The sequence below is a fragment of the Mustela nivalis genome, assembly GCF_964662115.1.
Source record: "Mustela nivalis genome assembly, chromosome: 1".
NCBI classification, from domain to species: domain Eukaryota; kingdom Metazoa; phylum Chordata; class Mammalia; order Carnivora; family Mustelidae; genus Mustela; species Mustela nivalis.
This window is the reverse complement of record NC_139020.1, coordinates 76,289,266-76,308,001: the sequence shown is the minus strand read 5'-3', so window position 1 is coordinate 76,308,001 and position 18,736 is coordinate 76,289,266. Positions and strand designations below refer to the sequence as shown.

General features: G+C 34.9%; 1 pseudogene across 1 annotated transcript; it reads left to right on the top strand.

Moving 5' to 3' along the window:
* Positions 1–2,793: 2,793 nt before the first annotated feature.
* On the top strand, positions 2,794–8,486 carry LOC309859343 (type II iodothyronine deiodinase pseudogene; annotated as a pseudogene). The gene is made up of 2 exons: positions 2,794–2,869; positions 7,799–8,486. The product of its transcript is annotated as a type II iodothyronine deiodinase pseudogene (transcript).
* The last annotated feature ends 10,250 nt before the right edge of the window (positions 8,487–18,736 follow it).

The window sequence follows — 18,736 nt, the reverse complement described above, 5'->3', positions numbered from 1 at the left end:
AGTAACTAAAATGGCATATAGACTAATGGAACAGAATGGAGAACACAGAAGTAAACACATGCATGTATGGCCATCTAATCTTTGACAAGGGCACCAAGACTACACAATGAGAAAGTGTAGTCTGTCCAATATATGGTGTTAGGAAAACTAGATACCCATAAGAAAATAATGAAACTGGACTCTTATCTTACAACGTACACAAAAATCAACTTAAAATGGATTATAAACTTAAACATAGTAACTAAAACTATAATGCTTCTAGAAGAAAACTTAAAAAAAAAAAGCTTCATGACACTGGTCTTGGCAATGACTTTTGGAGGGGTGGGCGATATATGACACCAAAAGCACAGGAAACAAAAGAAAAAACAGACAAATGGTACCACATCAAACAAAAAGCTTCTGCACAGCAAAGGAAACAGTCTGATAAGGGATTAACATCTAAAATATATAAGGAATTCCTATAGCTCAATAACAACAAAACCCCCAAATAATCTGATTTAAAAAGTAGAACACACACTTTTTTAAAAAACTTTTTAAAATTTTTTAATAAACATATAATATATTAGTAGCCCCAGGGGTACAGGGCTGTGAATCGCCAGGTTTACACACTTCACAGCACTCACCATGCACATATCTTCCCCAATGTCCATAACTCCACCTCCCTCTCCTGACCCCCCCCCTTTTACCAGCAACCCTCAGTTTGTTTTGTGATATTAAGAGTCTCCCTCCCGATCCCATCTTGTTTTATCTATTCTTTTCCTACCCCCCAAACCCCCCACATTGCATCTCCACTTCCTCATATCAGGGAGATCATATGATAGTTGTCTTTCTCCTATTGACTTATTTCACTAAGCATAATAACCTCTAGTTCCATCCATGTCATCGCAAATGGCAGGATTTCATTTCTTTTGATGGCTGCATAGTATTCCATTGTGTTTTTATACTACATCTTCTTTATCCATTCATCTGTTAATGGACATCTAGGTTCTTAGTAGCACACACTTTTAATTGAATCTCCTAAACAGGATCTCAATAGCAAAAGGAAAAATATATCAGAACACCATAAATGAAGACCCTAGGGAAATACCAGCAAGCAAAACCAATTTGTGAACCTGGATATTTTTGTGATATTCAGCTCTCACCCAAGGAGAGTATTGTCAATGTCTAACTTGCCACTCTTCCAACTTTCAATAAAGTTTTAAAATTTTCATGAAGATGGTTTTGAACTTTAAATACTAGCTAAAATGGAGAAGTCTATTTTCTGTGACTCCATTAGTTGGTATCACTTAAATGTGATTCCAAGAGCATGTCAACCCTCTTCCCAAGGGTTTGGGGTTGGGGGGAATCTGGTTTAGTAGTGAATGATTTGGTTAATATCTATCTTGTTTTTTCTGATCCTCAACAGTTAAATTTATCAACTGGCTTTTATTGAATGTTGGGAACAAAGAAGCCAGCAACAAAATTCATAGGAAATGCTACAGAAAGACCTAAAACTAACCCTACTGTAAAACATGCAGCTCATCACTACAGACACTCCGGATTAAGATGATTAATAACATTTTATTCTTGAACTCCTCACCACAGAACCACAAATTGTGCAAGGGAAAGTTGCAGACTAGGAGGGAAACAATTTGCTTGTTGAATTCCTGGTCTGTTCAGGATGAGAGCACTGAGTAGACTAGACTCTGTCCTACATGTCCAACACTGACAGATACATTTCTAGTAAAGCTATTAAAATATGTATCACATCTCATTGTAATTATCCCCCTGTCTGTCTGTCTATGCATGTCTAGTCTCTGTGTCTACATTTTCTCAGATTTAGCACTACAAGTCTTGCATCCTGAGGAACTCCTCAACCTCCAGAAAACAACAACGGTTGGCACCCTAACAATGAATTATTGTAAGAGCTGTTTTCATTATTTGCCTAATCTCTAACCTAGAATTTCAGCATTAATTTTATGAATAAATACATTTTTTTAAGGGTGAGGACATTTTCATGCCCTTTTCACTGAGAAAGATTTTAATTCTCTTTGTCTGTGTTTATGGCCTGGTTACTTTCTGGTTACTTTCTCTTCAAAAAAGCTTTAACTGCGTAGAAGAGATTTCTAATCATGTAAGATAATATTTTAAGTATAGCCTTCAAGGGCCTCTCCCTTGCCAGAGGTAAATAATTTGCCAGAAGTCCCCCATGTACCAGCAAAATACATACTCACTATTTGTAACTAGTTGAATAATAAAAATGAAATATACTTAAAGAAACTTTCTAATGAATTACAATAAATAAAAGAGACAGATAGTTCATTTGTTAGGCCTTCTCTGTTAGTCAAAAGTTTAAATCTTAAATTTTGCTGCAGTGTTTGATAAAATGCTATTTTTAAAAACACTAAGTGAATGCAAGTATTTTGCCAAACAGGGCCTGAAAGATATTAATCACAAAATCTGGAAATTAAGTGGTCTAATGACATTATTTCCATATGATTTAGTTATTATCATAAAGGAGATTATTCCAGTTAAGAATAAATGCTTTGGCTCTTCAGTTAGATAAAGTCTGATTCAATGGTTAAAATAGTCTCTTCTTTTGATCATTTGGGACCTGTGAACCTAAAGCATTACATGAGCATGGCACTTGGGATTTTTGCACCAGTCTAATACTCGGCTTCCTTTCTTTCTAACATCCTCCGAGGTGGTGGATATTCACTCTTTTGCCCTTCCCAATTCTCTCTCTTGTAAATCAGTTTAACTGAGGTATATTTCTCATCAAATAAAATTCACATATTTTAAGGGTATAGTATGATGTGTTTGGCTGAACCAAACAGTCCTATGACCAACACCATAGTTGCTCTCATCTTCCTCTTTGCTGTAGGTGTTGGTAAGCACTGAACCCCTCTTTGTCACTACAGTGTTACCTTTCCAAGAATTTTACATAAGTTACAACCTACAACTGGTATGTGTTCTTTTGTGTCTGACTTCCTTCATTTAGTAAAATGCTCTTGAGGTTCTTCCATGATCATCCATGCATCAGCATTTTTTTTTTTTTATTGCTGAATATTGTTCTTTTGTTAAACCTACACAATTTGCTTCTCCATCTGTCAGATGATGGGAATTTGGGTCTTTTTGTAACTTATGAATTTGTAACTCTTATGAATAAAACTTCTGTGAGCATCTGCTTACATACTAAGTTTTGTTTTGTTTTGTTTTGTTTTGTTTTGAGAGAGAGAGAATGAGAATGGAGTTGGGGGTGGTGCAGAGGGAGAAAGAGAGAGAGAGAGAGAATCTTCAGCAGGCTCCACACCCAGTATGAGCCCAAAGGAGGGCTCAATCTCAAGACTCTGAGGTCATGACCTGAGCCAAAATCAAGAGTCAGCAGTTATTTAACTGATTGAGCCACCCAAGTGTCCTGGCCTACAAAGTATTTTTGAGGACATACTTTTTTTTTTTTTATCTCTCTTGAGTAATTTCTAGGGTGATATTCCTGAGTCATATGTTAAACTTTATAAGAAATCTCGAAACTGTTTCCCAGTGTTACTGTACAATTTGCATTCCCAGTAATAACATATGAAGAGTTTGAGTTACTTGCTCCATATCCTTGCTGACACTTGGTATTGTCAGTATTTTTAATTTTAGCCAATCTAGTGGGTATGCAGAATATCTCATTATGTTTTTAATGTACATTTCCTTAATGACAAATGACATTTTTCAGTATTTTTGTCATTCACATATCCATTTAGTAAAAAGTCTCTTCAAATATTGTGCTCATTACCTTGTTAACTTTTTATTGAGTTGAAGAGTTTTTTACATAGTCTGAATACAGTTCTTTCTTAGTAATGGGTTTATCAAGTATTTTTTCTCTCTGTAGTTTACCTTTTTTTTTTTTTTTAACACTGGCTCTTAAAGATAAAAATCTTAATGAAATCAATTTTTTTTTTCATTCAGTTCATACTTTTGTGTCCTATTTAAGAAATTGTTCCTGTGGGAGGTGGGGAGGAGAGGTGAGTTGGGGGAAATCAGAGGGGGAGACAAACCATGAGAGACTGTGGACTCTGAGAAACAAACTGAGGGTTTTGGAGGGGAGGCGGGTGGGGGGTTGGGTGAGCCTGGTGGTGGGTATTAAGGAGGGCATGTATTGCATGGAGCATGGGTGTGGTGCATAAACAATGAATTTTGGAACACTGAAAAAATAAAATTTTAAAAAATAAAAAGAGAAAGAAAAAAAATTTTAAAGAAAAAGAAAGAAAGAAATTGTTCCTGTTCCATGACCACGAAGATTTTCTCTTGTTTTCTTTTGGAAGTTTTAGTTCTTAAATTTAAGTCAATGACTCATTTCAACTTCATTTTTATATATGCTGTGAGGGTAGTTTAGAAAAAGAAATTTAAGCATATAGTTATCCAATAGCTCTAGCATCATTTATAAAAAGGCAATACATTTCCTCACTGAATTATCTCGGCAGTCTAGTTAAAAAAAAAATCAGTTGATCTTATAAGTTTGGCACCGATTTCTGGATTCTCTTTTTAGTTCTATTAATCTGGTAAAACTAACATTTTGTCCTGAAACCTCTAGATGCTTTGTTCTCCTCATAGTTTCTCATATCAGGGAGATCACTAGCATCCACCTGGGTTTTCCTTCCTTATACCAAATCCATATATCTCTCACAAGGGAATAAGATGAAGCACATATAGGGCTCACCTCTTCTGTATACACCTATTCAGAGATCACTGTCCTTCATTTCCTGACCTTCAGTTTCCTGAAAACTGTTGTTTCATATATTGGGTCAACTTGTCGTTATTTCAGGCACTGGTGTAAACCCAGTCTCTGTTCCTGCCATCTCAATAACCTAGGATATGGCATATAATATATAGATAGATGGTGGATAGATAGATAGATAGATAGATAGATAGATAGGTGTATATATCTACATATAATTGAAAGGAATGTGTACTCTCATCTTACCGAGTGGAGTGTTTCCTGTATGAAAGTTCAGTCAAAATGTTTGAAAATGTTCAAGTCTCCTATATTATTACTTATTTTCTGCTTAATTTTTCAGTTACTTGCTTCGAAAAAGTGTTGAAATTTCCAACTATAATTATTTTATTGAGATATAACTGACAAACAGCATTTTAGCTTCAGGTATACAAAATAATGACTCCATTTTTATATATACTATGAGATAATCACCACAATAAGTCTTCTTACATCATCATCATATATAACCACATACTTTTTAAAGTAAGCTCTATGACCAGCGTGGAGTCCAGTGTGGGGTTCAAACCTATAACCCTGAGATTAAGTCCTGAGCTGAGATAAAAAGTCAGATGCTTAACCAACTGAGTCACTGAGGCACCCCACAAATTTTTTTGTCTTGTGATAAGAACTTTCATTCTCTTATCAACTTTCAAACACATGATACAGTATTGTTAACTATAATTCAACTATAATTTTGGATTTGTCTGTTTCAGTGTTTAGTTGTATTATTTTTCCTTTCCTCCACTTAGAATCTCTCAAGTGAAAAAATATTTATGATTGTCATGCCCTTTTAAAGAATTAATCCTTTTAGCATTACGCCTTTCTGCATTTCTGGTAATTTCTTATTTTAAAAATCTACATAGTCTGATACTAATAAAACCAATATAGTTTTTAAATTAGTTCCTTACTAGTGTCCCCACTAATTACTGATGTGACTGAGTTCAAATCCATCATCTTGTTAAATATTTCTATTTGTCATTTCAGATTACCTGAGCTTTTCTCAATGATCCCATTTTATCTCCATTTTTAGCTTAATAGCTATATATCTTTGTTTTATAATTTACTGTATACTGTAGGCTCTGCAATACATATTTTACCACTCACTTTCAAATAATATTACACCACTCCCCATACTGTGTAAGAACAACATAATAACCTGCTTCTTTTATCCACCATCATACACTGTGCTAAACTTGCCATATGTCTTACTTCTGCATACACTATAAATTCCACTTTGTTTCATACAATTATCTTTTGATTAGATTATAAATAGGAAGAAATAATTTTTTAAAAATTTATCCACATATTTCCCATTTCTAGGAGTCTTCAGTGCTTCATGTACACCCAAATTTCCATCTGTTATCATATTTCTTTCATCTGAAGGACTCACTTTAACAATTTGTATAGTGCAGATTTGTTGGATATAAATTTTCTCTCCTTTTATTTGGAAAATATCTTTATTTTGCTATTTTGCCTTTATTTTAAAAATAATTGTTTTCGTCTGTGAAGAAGTCTACACTGACAGATTTTGGTTTGTTTCCATTCAGTCCTTTAGTAACATCACTACATCATCTTTTCCTTTCATATTTTCAGATAGATTAGTCTGTAGTCACTCTTACCTTTGTACCTCCATCATAAGCATTTTTCTCTGTGTGTTTTTAAGCTTTACTTTTTATCACCAATTTTCTGGAATTGAATTTGATGTAGGTTTGTGTGATGTTCTTTATATCCAAATTTGGGTTCTGTGAGCTTTTTTGGATCTGTGGGGGTTTCGTTTTCACATTTGAGACGACTTTGAAAATTTTTTTCTTCTTACCCATCTTTCCACTTCTACTTTTGGGAATTTAGTCACACTTATGTAAACAGTTGGTATTACTCCTGAAGTCACTAACACTTTCCTCATTTTTCCTATTATTTTTGTCTCTCTGCTTGATTTTGGATATTTATCACTTCCATATTTTCAAGGTTATGGATCTTCTGTTAATCTGCTACTAAACCTACCCATTTATTTTTAATTACAGATACTATATATTTTCAATTTGAGACCTCCATTTGGTTTTTAAATAAATGCTTTTTTATGCTTTTTCCACATCTTTTTTTCATTGTGCTCATATTTTTCTCTAACTTCTTGAACATATGAGGCATATTTATAATAGCTGTTTTAAAGTGTTTGTCTGCTAACTATATCATCTATCATGATAGCCAGTAGGTCAAAGATCTAATTTCTTTTTCTGATTTGAGTCTTATTTTTCTTCTTTAGATGCCTCTTCATTTTTTTTTAATAAATGACAGACATTGTAAATTGGATATTGTTAGCTGTAAAATACATAGTTTGTGCTATTTAATAGTGTTGGGATTTTTGGCATAGAATTAAATTAGATTGTCTTCTTATACTCAGCATAATCCCTTTGAGATTTTTCTAAGTGTTGCCTATATCTAGCAGGCTTTTTTAGATAAATTATAAACAAATGAAAAAAAAAGTTTTTATCATCAATTTGACATCTTCCTCAGAGTAGAATGAAAGCAGTTTTTACAAAAAATTCCATGTAAAAATATTTGAGCAATAAAGACGTAGGAGAATGTTTATTTCTTCAGCAAGTTCTAGCAAAGAAGTTATTTTTACTTTAAATAACAATTGTTTGCTAGTATGAACACAATATAATATTCCTATCTGCAAAATATAGTACCAAGAATTTCTTTTGTCAAATTTCCATTTAAGGTCTTGTTTCTGAGCATTGACCCCCTTGCCTTCTCCTCTCTTTCACAGCAGAGTTTGGAGTAATCTTTCATCCATCAGTATAGGGATTGCTGGCCATTCCAGGCAAGTGGTAACCCCAGGTGATCATCTTGCAACAGACACTGTAGGGACCTCCTGAAAATGAAAAGTTTGTGGCCAGAGTAAAGCGAGGTGGGAAGAACTGAATTAGGAATCCCAAGAGCCCCTGTTCCTTCCTTCATTCATTCTTTTCCCTGCCTTGGGATCTAGAAAGAATATACATTTTGGTGTTACAATAAACTGGTTTTGAACCACTGCTCCGTGTGACTTGGGGTACGTAGTCCTGTTGCTGAGCCACTCCAAGTCTGCTGACGCGGAGTGGAGGCCCATGCTGACCTGGGCCAGGGAATGTGCTGCATCTGGTAAAGCTTCTTCCCCAATCAATGCCTACAGGCAGGTAAAATTGGGTGAAGAATCCCCAGTTCCAGTGTGGTGTATGTTTCCAATTCTGAAGGAGGTGACATTAAAAATGGTGCCCATGTAAAGATGGTTGATATAGCTGAATGCCACCTTATTGACTGGCAGCCCTGAGCACCTACTGGTGGTTAACTTTGACTCAGCCATTTGACCTCCTTTTACTAGCTAGCTGCCAGCCTTCAGCAAACGAGTGGAAGAGTTCTCAGTGGCTGACTTTCTGTTGGTGTACATGGAGGAGACTCATCTTTCAGAAGATTGGTCAGTGTCTGGTGATTCTTCTTTGTCTTTTGAAGTGAAGAAACACCAGAAGACCGATGTGCAGCAGACCACCAGCTTCTGGAGCATTTCTTCTTGCCACCCCAGTGCCAAGTGTTGGCTGAACACATGGACAGTAATCCCAATGCAGTTTATGACGTAGCCTTTGAATGTGTGTGTATTGTGCAGAGACAGAGAATTGCTTATCTGGGAGGAAATGGCCCTTTCTACTACAACCTTCAAGAAATCCAGCATTGGCTGGAGAAGAATTTCAGCAAAAGGTGGAATCTAGATTAGTGGGTTAAATGCATGATTGTAAAAGGATATTTGTTTTTGTTTTTTAAATTATGTAAGGGAAAGGAAACTAAGAACTGAATCCACTATTTCAACTGGGTCCCGTTGTCTTGCTGAAAGTCAGGAATTTACATGTCAGAAGAACATAAATTTCTAACATTTCCATGCTCCTTTTACCACTCAAATGGCATTTGGCTAAATAGTAGCCTCAGCACAGCTCTTCCTAGTGAGAAGCCCTGAGTGAAAAGGTCCCAAGATAGAGAGAGAGAAAGAAACCCTGTTTCAACATGTGTTCATTCTGCCTTGGGAAGGAAGTAATACAGCTAATGCATGCTTTGGGACTTGAAGAAAAGACTACCTGAATAACTACTATGTTGGGGAACTATTGTCCTTATTAGTATAAGGGGTATTGCCTACGGCTTATTCAGCATGGATGCAGCCCATCTGGAAAGTTCCCAAATATTTACTTATAACAAGTTTTTGAGCCCAGTCCTTGTGGTTAGGGATTTTGTGTTTAACAATGTTCAAGTAGGGGCACCCGGGTGGCTCAGTGGGTTAAAGCCTCTGCCTTCAGCTCAGGTCATGATCCCAGGGTCCTGGGATTTAGCCCCACATCCGGTTCTCTGCTCAGCAAGGAGCCTGCTTCCTCCTCTCTCTGCCTGCCTCTCTGTCTACTTGTGATCTCTGTCTGTCAAATAAAATCTTAAAAAAAAAAAAGTAAAAACAAAACAAACAAACAAACAAAAAACAATGTTCAAGTAATTTCTGCTGTTCTAATTTCTAGCCACGTGGTGGTGGTGGTGCTCTATGCCAGTCTAAGTATCCCAGAACTGACAGGTGTATGTGCAGATAGCAAGAATAATCCCTACCTGGAGGATTAGGGTGATTATCTGAAACCTGAGGGTTCCTTTCTAGGTGGGGAGAGGGGAGATGCCCAAGAAGAAAATCCAATTGACAAGCTAGGGACAGGAGGCAGAAAGATGAGGAGGCTTCACAGAATTTCACCTTGAAGCAATAGAGAGCAGGACTAATCTGTAAGTCACAGAAACAGGGAAACAAAACATCCATGGGCCAGAAAAAGAAGCAGCTCAACCAAAATTAACATTGAGAATATACATATGAAATCAATGTATTTATCAATGTATGTATCTCCCTTCGACTGAGGGAGAAAGGGGGATGGAAAGGAAAAAAAAAATCCCACACTTCATTTTTTGTAATTATGAGGATACTTTGATAGAAATAATTACTTTTTGAAATAGGTTTGTGGTATGTATATTTTCAGTGGGTGAATTATACCCCATGATACTGATTAAATATAAAACCAGGAGGTCCAGCGGTGCTGGACAGTCCCTCTCCATTCCTACAATTATGATGTGGCCCCACTCATTCTTGGTCTCAGTCTCCATAATGGAGGCTGAGCTGGGAAGTACATGCCTCATAATATATTCTTTATAATATATATAAATATATTCTCCGCTGCTGTGGAAAGTAGGGACCATTCAGGTATATAGCACTGTTCTCCCAAAGTAGGTGACCTATAATGACTAGTAGGTGCAAATAAACAAGATTTTTTCAGTTACAACATACAGGAAGAGAAAGTTAGTTTGAAACAATTCTCATTAATAATTTGTGAGGTTTTGATATAAGGCAACCCTCAGTGCATGGAATTTGGTGAAATGGAATTCCTGTTTATATTTAAATTTGGACTTGGGTCTTCCTTTGTTCCAATTAGCTGAGATGTAACAATCTTCATCATTATAATGCTATATATGTGTGTATGTACCATATTTCTCTTTAAAATAAAGATACTATAGTTCTACCTATAATATCTAAATATAACCCCAAAGAAGAGACCGATTAATTTTGAATAATAAATTTTTGTTGTAAATTTGAGGATGCTGTCTAATCACAGTATATGGTTGTATTGATATGTACAGTCAAAGGTTCTTATGACCCTTCCATTAATAATTCAATCATAAAATGAAAGTCATAGAAAAAAATTTCCATTTAATAAATACTTTCCAGTGCTTTGTTTCACTATAACCTTCCACTATGCCACAATTATTTTTTGTACATTAAACTGAAAGATGTTGAGATTATATTCTTATAATTATTAAATCACTTTTTTTAGATTTTATTTATTTGACAGAGAGAGACAACAAGAGAGGAAACACAAGCCAAGCCGGGAGGGGGGGCGCTGGTGGGAGAGAGAGAAGCAGGTATCCTGCTGAGCATGGAGCCCACTGTAGGGCTCCATCCCTGGACCCTGGGATCATGACCTGAGCCGAAGGCAGATGCTTAACGACTAAGCCACCCAGGTGCCCCAATTATTAAATCACTTCTATATTCATCATGATATTTAGAAATCACTTGAAAAAGAAACAAAATCTATTTATCATGAAAGAATTCCTCATTAATCCACATTGCCGTCAAACTTTTAAAAAGTTGAAAAGTTGTTCAGCTGATTCTACATACCTGTATGTATGACATATGTTTAAAGTGTTCATTCCATAGTATCACTCAAAATGAAAATCAGTGATCCAATCACCCATTTCAAGAAATTACAATCAGCAAATAAAACCTTAAGTATGCAGAGAAAATCATTAATAAAGAACATTAATTAATGAATGAAAATAAATATAAAATAAAGAGGATCAACAAAAAGTCCTAACACCTTTTGGAAATGCTAATAAAGTGGTAAAACCTTGAATAGATCATCAAAAAAAAAATTAACAGAAACAAGAAAGAGGGCATCACTAGAGATTCTACTGGCATTTGAAAAGATAAAATATTATAAACAACATTATGTTAATAAATTTAAAATCTTGGCATGAAATGGATAAATTTTTTGAAAAAACAACTGAATAAAGTCACCCAAGAATAAATCTAAATTTGGATGTCAGTGTAACTGTTTAAAAAATTAAATCTGCAATTTAAAAAAACTACCAATGTTGAAAAACACAGACAAGATAAGTTCACTGTTGAAATCTACAAAACTTTGAAAGAAGAAAGAATACCAATCTTACATAAACTTTCCTGAGAAGGTAAAAAATATAGACAGAGTACATGACAAATCATTTTTTTAAAGATTTTATTTCTTTATTTGAGAGAGTATATGCATGAGTGGAGGCCAGAGGGAGAGGAAGAAGCAGGGAGACCCACCCAGGGCTCATCCCAAGACCTCAGGACCATGACCTGAGCTGAAGGCGGATGCTTAACCGACTGACTCACAAATCATTTTATGAGACCAGCTAAACTGGTCTCAAGGTCAATTTTTAAAAAAGACAAAAAGAAATTAATAGATGAAAATTTCTCATGAGAGTGAACACTGCAATTCTAAACACAATGTTAGCAAATAGAACCAACTACTATATATATACTATATATATGTTATATATGTTATATATATATATATATATATCACAAATGGGATTCATTTTATTTATACATGTTAGCTTAACATTTGAAAACCATACTAATGGAGAAAAATATGATGATCTCAATAGATTACAGTAAAAGCAGTTGAAATCATCTGATATGCATTAATAATGATAATAAAAACTGTAATAATAATAATAAATCTCTCACCATACAAGCACAACAAAAGAATTTCTCAAAGGGTATCTATGAAAAACCTTGGTCTAACATATTATCATATTTAATAGTGAAATATAAAATTCCTCATTCCTAAAATCAGGGGGAAAATAATTAAGACACTCACTCTCATTACCCCAACTCAGCATTAGAGGTCTTAGCCAAAGCAGTAAGGCAGAAGAAAACTCAAAGTCATCTATATTGAAAAGAAAGGAATAAACTGCCTTTCATGGAAGATGACATGATCATCTAAGAAGAAATTCCTAAGGAATTTACAAAGTCATAGTTAAAAAGTAAATTTAGCATCATCTTAATATACAGGTCAATATTAAAATATCAAACATGTTCCTATATACAATAACAAAAAAGTGAGAATAAAATTAAAACATCAAGACCATTCAAAATAGCAACATAAAACATCAAATTCCCATAATTAAATTTAATGAAAGATTTGTAAGACTATGACACTGAAAACGTTGTCAAGAGAAATTAGAAAAGACTTAAATCACTTAAGAAATACACCATGTGCATGCATTGGAAAACTAACTTTAATTTACCAGTTCTCCTAAAATTAATTCACAGATTCCACAAAACCTGACTTAATATCTCAAAAGTTTTTTGGGGGGAAACTGATAAGCAAATTGTAATTTTTTAATGCAAAGAACATAGAACAGTTGAGGCCACTTTTAAGCAGAACAAAGATTGAATATTTACCAAACCAGTTTTCAAATTTCGTACAAAAATCAGTGAACTTGAATAACAACAGAAAGTATTCAAGATTAAGTACATGGGGGAGGAAAATGGAAAAATGGAGAGTTCCAGTGACCGCTGGGAAAATATCAAGCCACTGAATATGTGTAAGAGGCAGCAGATATATTGTTGGAGCAGGAGAAGAGATGATAAATTATTTGAAGGTCAAAAAGGTCAAAATTCTCCAAATCTAAAGAAAGCTATGAACTCAAAGATCCAAGAAACTCAGTAAGTCACAAGAGAATAGAAATATAAGTGATAGCAAGTCACATTTTAATCAAAATGCTAAAAAGTGATAAAGAGAGTCTTCAAACAAGCCAGAGATAAAAAGAAATATTAAATATAAAAGGATATGAATAAGAATAGTCACAGACTTCTCATTATAAAATTTGTAAGAACCGATCAACATCTTCAAAGTTCTGAAGAAAAATCCTGTGATAACCCTATTCAAAGTGAAATTGTTTTCTTAAATTCAAGCAAAATAAAATTGTATTCAAGAAATAAAAGCTGAGAGAAATCACTGCAAGCAGACATGCACTACAAAAAATGATAAAAAAGCAGTGCTTCAGAAAGAAAAAAGAAGATAACTTTGATCTACATGAAGGAATGAATACAGATTTTTTTTCTCATCTTAAAAATTCAAAAGATAATCAACAATTTAAAAATTATTTCTATAATGTTGGGTTCATAACATTTAGCATTGAACTATATGGCAACAATAACCAAAAAGATGGAAAAGAGGAAATGGCAGTAAACTGTTGGAAAGTTCTGTATGAACTTTTGTATGAAATAACACATTATTGGAAGCTAGATTTGAAAGCATAAAGATGAACATTGTAAATTCTAAAGCAAATACTAAAAAATAATAAAACCAAGAGGTATATCTCATAACCCAGTACTGGAGAAAACAATTATAAAAATCTGAAATAATTTTTAAAAGAAGGAAAATGGTGGGGGAAAAAAGCAAATGTAACAAATAGGAAGCAAATACTGAGAGGATTTAATCCCAACCCGATACATCTGGAGATATGTCCCATATATGTAATTTCCATGTTATCAAAAAAGATGTCTCTCTGACAGTACATATTACATAAAAGGTATCTCAGCTCTTAAGATTATCTACTGGACTTCTGTAATGGAAGATGTTTGCAGCAGGGCCCAATAATAGACTAGCAATTGTTCAACAATGTAGTATTTTGCTACTGCATTAAGTACATTTTGAATCCAGAATTCCAAAAGATACCACTGGGTGGCGGTGCTTGACTTTATCTGCAAGCGTCTATTGCCCACCTCCAAAATCCTGTGTGCAGGTCGATTTTGTTCCAGAGCCTGGCCAAATTCGTTATTTCAATGCAGGGTGCCTATGTTGGTATATACATCTAGCAATATCTAAATAGACTGCAGGGACTGTTTATTTCTTAGTGTTCATCCAGCAAAGACTATCTTGTTCCATACATTCATGTAAGGTATCTCAAGATCCTGAATCAAGTTATTTTTAGAAAATTTACTGATTGGGTTAGTTCCTATATTTTATCTATTTTGATTAACCATCGTCAGCTAATCAGGTGAGTCAATATAGTCTTTGGTTTTCTCCCCAGGGAGAAATTATCCTGATATGCTACTATAAAGAACTACCTTTCTCTTAATATTCACCAGGTCAAAATTGTCCCTAACATTGTAGTGACAGTATTTGAGAGGGGTCAGACATCCCTGAAGGAAGATAATAAACATATATTGGAGTTCCATCCAACTAAAGGCAAATTTTGTCTGAATTTCTTATGAAGTTAGTATAGAAAAGAAAATATTGGTTAAATCTAGAAGAGCCTACTAGTCACCTTCAGCTTATTGCTCCTCTCAAAGAGCTTACAGCAAAGTATTTCTCCTGATTTCCAGATGGGTATACAGAAGTGTTAGACCTTCCACGTGGATGAACCACAGCTACCCCAGATGCTACATGAGCAAACATTCTCTCTACTTCTTACCTCAACAACAACAACAACAAATCAGGATTCTATATATGTATATGCATCTGTATATAGAAAAATGTGCATTGCACTAATTAGAATAAGCAATGAAAAAAGAAGCAAAAAACTTGAATATGCATGGCATGAAACACTTAAGACCACTAAACATAGGTAGATAACCAAACTCATTAAATATTTAGAGAAATGCAACTAAAACCAAAATAAAATACTATATCACACAGATTTAATTGGCAAAAATGAAGTTTAATCCATCAAATTACTGGAAAAGATGCAGAACAATAGGAATATTCATACACTGCTTTTGAGAATGTAAACAGGTATAGCTATTAGAAAATAGAGCAGCATTAAATTTTCCATGAGTCAGCAATTCTACTCCTACATACATATATATGTGAGAGTAGATATATAATATCCATATATATGTATATATAATGATATATTTATCTCAGGTCCACACATGTGTATAGATATGTGGACCTGATATATATATATATATATAGTCTACTACATAGTATCTAGTATATAGATACATATACCATATATATATATAAAGTACAGTAGACTATATTTATCTCAGATATATATATATATATATATATATATATATATATATACATACATATATATATATGAAAAACTCTGACATATGCACACCTGGAGGCCTAGAAAAGCAGCATATCTTGTAACAGCAAAATAACACCAAAAAAAAAAAAAAAACCCACAAAAACAAAACAAAAACCTGGGAAAAACCTAAATACTCCAAAACAAAAGAACAGTTGAATAAATTGTGGCATATTCTCATAATAGGACATTTTATGCATTGGTGAAAATGAATAAGATTACATTCTATGCAATATCTATGGCTAATGATTGAGTGAAACTCATGTCTCAAAGAGTACATAGAGTGTAATTCCATATTTTGCCCCTAAAACAAACAAAACTAAACATTTGCTTAGGACTGCTCATCTAAAAAATATTTTTAAGAAAAGAAAAAGAGAATTTCATACCCCCAAATCAGAATTTTAATTGTTTCTTAAGAGAAAGAGACTGGATAGGAGAAACATATAGGGAGATACAACAGATTAGTAATATCCAGTTGAAGTGGACATAATAGTGAATTCATGGTGTCTTATTATTAAGACTTTCAAAAGAGAGACAAGATAAAGAAGGAAATTAATTCAATCTTGAAGGGCATGGGCAATCTGTAATAAATGTAAGCCAGACAGAGAGTCCATTTAAGGCCTTCCATGATTTCATAGGCTTTCTCCCAACCCCAAAACCCCTGTGCTCAGCCAGACTATTCCCCCCAGCTCCCAAGGAGAAAGAAAAATTAATATCTTTTAAAATGTAACTTCTTAAATGAGATTCATATTCTCTACACAAACAACTAAAGTGCTATAGCTACTGATAAAAGTCTACACAGTCAAAATGGAGGCCAGACACAAGTAGTGGCCAGGATGGCCTTCTAAGTAGAAGGATATATACCAATTCCACAGGTATGACAGTCTGATGTGACTGTGGAGCTTTTTGGTATTTTGATGACTGGACTGTGAAAAGCAGAGGGGATTCTGCTGAAATACAATCTGAAATTTCACCAGATGGATCATTTCACTAATTGGTAATTGGCCTTGCTTCCTTTCTAACACATGCATTAGAAATTATAATGTATGTTATTCATTCCCTTCTGGGACCAGCTTTACCTGCATCCCACAAGTCATGAAATGTGTTTTCATTATCTTTCAATTTCAAAATACATTCTAATTTTTTTGAGTTAGTTTTTAAACTCTAAGTCATTTAGTAATATATTCATTGCTTTCAAACTGATGGGGATTTTCAAATTATTATGTTGCTATTAACTTCTAGCCTAATTCCATTATAGTCCAAGAATACGCTCTACATCATTTGAAATTTGACACTAATTGCTTAATGGCCAAGAAGATTTAAGATTTTATCTATTAATTTGACAGACAGAAAGATCACAAGTAGGCAGAGAGTCAGGCAGAGAGAGGGGGGGGGAAGCAGGCTCCCTGCTGAGCAGAGAGCCCGATGCGGGGCTTGATCCCAGGACCCTGAGATCATGACCTGAGCCGAAGGCAGAGGTTTAACCCACTGAGCCACCCAGGTGCCCCACAAGATTTTTTAATGTTCAATGTGTACTTGAAAAGAATGTGTATTATGACATTATTTGCTACCAAGTTCAATATGTATAAATTACATCATTTTTATTATGTTGTTAAAACTTGTCTACTTATTAATTTTTGTCTTTTTTTTTTCTATCATATACTGACAAAAGATGGGCTCAAATCTTCCACTATGGGTCCTAATTTTTTTGAAAATCCCCAAATCTCCCCCATGAGAATCCATGCATAAATTTGGATAATAAAACCAAAAATCTGGGGTGCCTGGGTGGCTCAGTTCTTAAGTGTCTGCCTTCAGCTCAGGTCATGGTCCAGAGTCCTGGGATCAAGTCCCACATCAGGCTCCTTGCTCAGCAGGAAGCCTGCTTTTCTCTCTCCCACTCCCTCTGCTTGTGTTCCCTCTCTCGCTGTGTCTGTCTCTGTCAAATAAATAAATAAAATCTTTTTTAAAAATCTATAGACAATATATTATGAAGCAAAATATGAGCCAGAATATAAAGTACCTATACAAACCTCCAAGTTTGAATGGTCAGAACAATCCGCAGACAACTGCAAGGACTGTGCAGCATCAGTGATTGTAGAAGAGATAGCAGAGGGAAAAGAGAGCATTTGATAGACTCAAAATTCACCAACATGTTTATTAGGGAATCTTACTAAAATTTGGAAAACAGATGAAACTGGCAGGTATTTGTGCATCCTATCAGTAGGTGACTACAAGCTATCCTATCTGGAATTAGATCTGAAGGTGCCAATCAAAGCCTCTTCCAGGACAGAACTCCACACTGACTAAAAACTGCTGAGAATATAGGAATAGTATCCAAATTAGCCTGGCTAAAGGGGTTGGGGGTGGAGGGAGGCAGATTAAAAGGCAGGAAAAAATGTAGTATTTCACAAGACTAACAGAAGAGGGGGCTCAAGAGTCATAAAGTTAAACATCTGTAAAATCCCGCCCTCCCCTGATCTTTCTATGCCATCTATGTTTCCAGGAGCACAGGATATATTATCAATAAAAGTAACAGATGACTCACAGAGCTTGGATTGATGAAGTCAAGATTTTTATTCTATATAGTTTCCCTAGGTATTACAAAGATAGATTATAGGATATAGCAACAAGACTTGGTCCAAGATACAAACTATAATATTAACCTTTCTTTTGGTATCTAGAGAATATTTACCCTGATTGTCAAGTTCCATATCACTGTTTCTTTTGGGGACAGATACCAAGTGTGGAAACCAATCAATGCCTGGATAACATAGCTAGAAAAGAGAATGGAAATTTTAAGTGACATGGTATGGGATGTAATCAGATAGTCCCTTTTATTGTCAATAAAGAAATTAGAGTACATGATTTTGCTTGGAGGTTTCCAATCTTTTTAAAAAGATTTATTTATGAGAGAGAGAGAGAGAGCAGGGGGAGGGGCAGAGGGAGAGAATCTTCAAGTGGACTTTCCACCAAGCATGGAACCCAACTAGGGTGGGACTCAATCCCAGTACCCAGGAGATCATGACCTGAGCCAAAACTAAGAGTTGGACACTTAGCTGACTGAGCCACCCAGGTATCCTGGATGTTTCCAATCTTGATGGCTTTATCACAGTGTTCCAATACCACCACATAAAAGGCAACCAATTTTGGGAGTATAGCCCAGTGAAAATAACCTTATAGCATATCAACAGAAATCAAAGCTAGATAAAGTCACTGGGAAGCCAAGAGCCTAGTGTCAGAGATTGCAAAGGAAGCCTGTCTAGAAGTGGCTTTTGCAAAATGTCTCTCTTCCAGGATGTTCTG